The sequence below is a fragment of the Schistocerca americana genome, chromosome 10 (genome assembly GCF_021461395.2).
Source record: "Schistocerca americana isolate TAMUIC-IGC-003095 chromosome 10, iqSchAmer2.1, whole genome shotgun sequence".
NCBI lineage: Eukaryota > Metazoa > Arthropoda > Insecta > Orthoptera > Acrididae > Schistocerca > Schistocerca americana.
The window spans coordinates 80,338,859-80,343,845 of NC_060128.1; the positions used below are offsets into that span (position 1 = coordinate 80,338,859).

At 39.2% G+C, this 4,987-nt stretch overlaps 1 non-coding gene across 1 annotated transcript; it reads left to right on the forward strand.

Moving 5' to 3' along the window:
• Positions 1-463: 463 nt before the first annotated feature.
• On the forward strand, positions 464-538 carry Trnas-uga. The gene has a single exon. It is a non-coding gene; the product is annotated as a tRNA-Ser (tRNA).
• The last annotated feature ends 4,449 nt before the right edge of the window (positions 539-4,987 follow it).

Genomic DNA, 4,987 nt, shown 5'->3' on the forward strand with positions numbered 1-4,987 from the left:
GCAGTGGAGTGTGCGCTGATATGAAACTTACTGGCAGATTAAAACCGTGTGCCGGACCGAGACTCGAACTCGGGACCTTTGCCTTTCGCGGGCAAGTGCTCTACCCAAGCACGAATCATGCCCCGTCCTCACAGCTTTACTGCTGCCAGTACCTCGTCTCCTACCTTCCAAACTTAACAGAAGCTCTCCTGCGAACCTTGCAGAACTAGCACTCCTGAAAGAAAGGATATTGCGGAGACATGGCTTAGCCACAGCCTGGAGGATGTTTCCAGAATGAGATTTTCACTCTGCAGCGGAGTGTGCGCTGATATGAAACTTCCTGGCAGCTGAAGGCCTACACTACACGTCTGAAGGGCAACTATAATTAAAACACATTAATACACAATTTTACAAACCAAGAAATTTGGAAGGTAAGTGACGAGGTACTGGCAGTAGTAAAGCTGTGAGGACGGGGCGTGAGTCGTGCTTGGGTAGCTCAGTTGGTAGAGCACTTGCCCGTGAAAGGCAAAGGTCCCGAGTTCGAGTCTCGGTCCGGCACACAGTTTTAATCTGCCAGGAAGTGTCAGCTACAAAACTGTTTTATTTGTCAGTGATACACACGTAATTTTGTACAGGAAGTTAATGTCAGAAATTTCTATGAGATCATAGAAGCTTATACATCAGCAACACTTAGTGAAAAGACCGGTGTCAGAAGCTAAGCATAAACAGATGTAATTTAACGTCACTAGATGAAAAATCCAATGTTATATGGTGTCACAATCAACTGTCAGTCATGGAACAAATCACAGTGGTTAATTGCATGTTCACAGAGTAATTAAGATGAACAAAATGTAACTCACCAAAAAGTTGGCAGATGCCAGACTTATTTATCAGAAGAATATTTACTAATTTGGATTAATAAAATAAGAGAAGATTTTTAAAAAGTAAAATGTTCCATTAATGATTTATTCAGTCACCATGACAACATAACTGGAAACGATGAATAAACTCCAGGTTGAGAAGCCGCAAGAAAGGCATTTGCTTTTGTCAGAGGTTTACTCTTACAATTCCAAATAGAATCGAAGCATGCATCCAATAACAACTGTTTGATAATTACAAGGGTAATTTCACAAGAAATCTGATCTTACACAGAACGGGACCAACAATCTTTATTTCAGAATGAGATTTTCACTCTGCAGCGGAGTGTGCGCTGATATGAAACTTCCTGGCAGATTAAAACTGTGTGCCCAACCGATACTCGAACTCGGGACCTTTGCATTTCGCGGATAAGTGCTCTACCATCTGAGCTACCAAAGCACGACTCACGCCCGGTACTCACAGCTTTACTTCTGCCAGTATCTCGCCTCCTACCTTCCAAAACTTTACAGAAGTTCTCCTGCGAACCTTGCAGAACTAGCACTCCTGAAAGAAAGGATATAGCGGAGACATGGCTTAGCCACAGCCTGGGGAATGTTTCCAGAATGAGATTTTACACTCTGCAGTGGAGTGTGCGCTGATATGAAACTTCCTGGCAGATTAAAACTGTGTGCCTGACCGAGACTCGAACTCGGGACCTTTGCCCGCGAAAGGCAATCTTTATTTCGTCACACTGTCTGCTGAAAAAAGCAGTCTAGTGCAATATGTACCGCCTGCCATGAACCATATTGCAGCTAGAAAACTTGAAATGGATGGTCTTATGCCAGATGAACTAAAAATGCATGTTTTGCGATATTCAGTTTCAAAGTCCAACTTCAGAAATAAAACTGATTTGAAATATTTTAAGTTCCCGTTCGCCAGAGAAAAAATTATGATAAATACTACAAGTCCAATGCAAATAGAGTAACGCCATTGTCCTTTCACAGATATTACATATTCAATACTCATGTTTCATTCTTCTATGGAACAGTATTGAGAAACATTGTTTTATACGAAAATGTTGTAAAGCTCATAGTGTACAGCAATATGTCTTTTAACAATTATTTTATACATTTTAAGTGTATTTTTGTCTTCTGATAGCCTGTGTCCAGTGGAGTCATCAGTATATTGATAAGAACTCGTTAAATTAATGTCCAAACATCATGGTGATAAAACAACATTTTCATTGTGTATGAACTTGAGTTGTATTGTATTAGGCATTCCCTGGTCAGTTCTGTTTCATTCATCAATTGAGAAAAAGTGGAAGGCACACATGGACCACACATGTACATGGTCTCCTGAAGATGGTTAGCACCACTACCTTTACAATCAGAATAATACTCACTGCCAGCTCGTAAGATGCACTTTAGCTGATTTACTCAGCATTATTTCAGTCCTCGATGACTTATGCTGTAATTGTGATTGTACAAAATCAGGTTTCATAAAAATATATGTCACAGTCATTTAGAATCGAGTGTGGCTCAATATTGTTTATTAGTAGGTATGTGTTGATGCAGAATAAAATATTTAAAGAAAAAAATAGCTTTGCAGAAGAATGGCACTTCGTGTTATTCTGTACATGTTTCAGGGTATCCCGGATGTCTGAGAAGCGACAGTGCACAGAGGATGGGACAAGTAATAAATATGCCCAGCACTGGCACTGCATCATGGTTTTAGGCTGCATCTGATTCACTCATAGAAAGCCCTCAAAGAACTGGCTCTGAATGTATAACTATATTCCATAAAAGAAACCTTCATAAAGGTAGCACAAATAATTATGTGATTTATCAGTTTACTGCAGTCAGACTCCAAGCACACTTCAGGATGACAAAACTTTTCAGCTATACGATGTGTTATTTCTCATAATTAGGGAAGTGAACTTACACTGCAGGAATGGAGCATATTCCAAGCAGCAAAATAATGCTATCAGTATTCAGTTTGGCAAAATATAATGTGTAACATTAGAGATTAAATTGAAGCAAAAGCCAATATCCAGTAAAATGCAGGAGACACCTACTTATATAATGTTATTGTGGAATTCAGGTCAGGCACACAACATTTTTATTGCCATCCAGACCACATGCAATGATCATTCACTTATTAGTGCAGACCAGTTTGTACTATGCTGGATATGTTTATAAATATGTCAGGGTTCATTTACTGTCTCATGAGGTATGTCTGACATGATCAGCTGGAGCCTTTCATTGAATTTGAGCCAGACAAATAATTTGCCAATGTACTCATTTCTGTTCATAATTTCAGCATACATTTTCAACAAGCTTTTGTGACACTTCTGTTCTCGGAAAGAATATGTAAGACACACGTAATGGTGGGAATGAATGGTATTTAGAAAACATTGTTGTTGTAGTGAAAACTTGAGATTGTTTCCTGACATCATTCCACTTTTGGTGAAAGCTGGGATGGTTACTAATAATAGCTCATGATCATCATCCTTTCATTCCCTACACATCAATAGAAATTCTAGTCAGACAGCCACGCGCATTAAAGTGTCCGCCATCAGGACACGGGGAAACGCACCAGTCCCAGATCGAATCCGTCTCGCAGATTAACGATGGGGGCCGGCGTGCCAGGCAGCCTGGATGTGGTTTTTAAGCAGTTTTTCTCATCCACCTTGGCAAATACTAGGTTGGATCCCACATCCCAGCTCAGATACACGATACGCAATCACACTCAAAACGAGGTCACATTTGAAAACATGATTACACTAGGAGCAGACTGAAGGGGTACACAGATTTCTCCCATGGAGGGAGCTAGCAAGAGCTTTAATATAACAGTAGTGGACACCAAAAGATCCTGAGGAAGATCCCAGCAGAGGGGTCGAAATGTCGAAAATTTTAGAAGAAACATGACGCGGCTTAATAATCCAGAAGATTTTAACTTCAGCTTTAATATTGCTTTGGGAGTGGGTCTCCATCATAATAATAGCATGTATATGGGTATTGTTGGTTCTCTGTGAAACTGGAGAAGAACTGTACCCATCCCAACTCAGCACTGACAAGATAAAGGGTACCAAAGTAATATGATGCACTTCATTATTGCCACTAGATGTAAAAGCCTGTTGCACAATTAAATGGCAATGACCTTCTGAATAAATTAAAAAAATTGTAACACAACACATACACAAATGTCATACTAACAAATGTAAATCCACTTGATGATGAAGGTTTAAACCTTTCAAACGCGTCGTGATGATAAATAAACAGTGACGGGTAACAGTAAACTAGTTGTTTCATTTCATGTCAATAACAGTCACGATAAAGCCTAACCTAAAATGTTTGCATTTAAAGTTCCTGCTATTGCTAGTCTACTTTGTCCATTATCATTTATTTTATGCCCAAATGACAGAAGTTGTCTACTACTACTGGTGCCTCATTTACTAATCTAATTCCCTCAGCATTGCCTGATTTAATTTGGCTGCAATCCATTACCCTTGTTTTACTTTTGCTGGCGCTCATCTTATAACATTTTCTCCACACATTATCCATTTTTTTTCAACTGATCTTCCACTTCCTTTGCAGTTTCTGACAGAATTACGTCATCAGCAAAACTCTCAAAGTCTTTATTTATTCTCCTTGAACTTTAATTCATTTTTCAAATTTTCCCTTGTTTTCTTCACCTCTTCCTCAATGAACACATTGAATAATATCAGGGACAAGCTGTAGCTTGTCCCAGATGTTATTCAATGTGTTCATTGATGTGTCTCACTCCCTTCTCAACCACTACTACTGTTTCATGTCTATCAACTATTATAGCTGCTGTCTGATTTCTGTACAAGTTGTAAATAACTTTTCACTGTTTGTGTTCTATCCCTGCTATCTTCAAAATTTCGATATTCTTAAAAGCTTTCTCTAAACCTAAAAATGCAATAAATTTAAGTTTGCTTTTAAGATAAGCCGCAGGGTCAGTACGGCCTCGCGGTTTCCTACATTTTCTTGAACTCGAGCTAATTTTCCCTGAGGTCAATTTCTACACTTTTTCCATTCTTCTGTAAATAATTAGCGTCAGTACTTCGCAACTGTCAAACCAGAGTAACAGGAACATCCTTCCTGATGGCACTCCTGCTGCAAGGCAA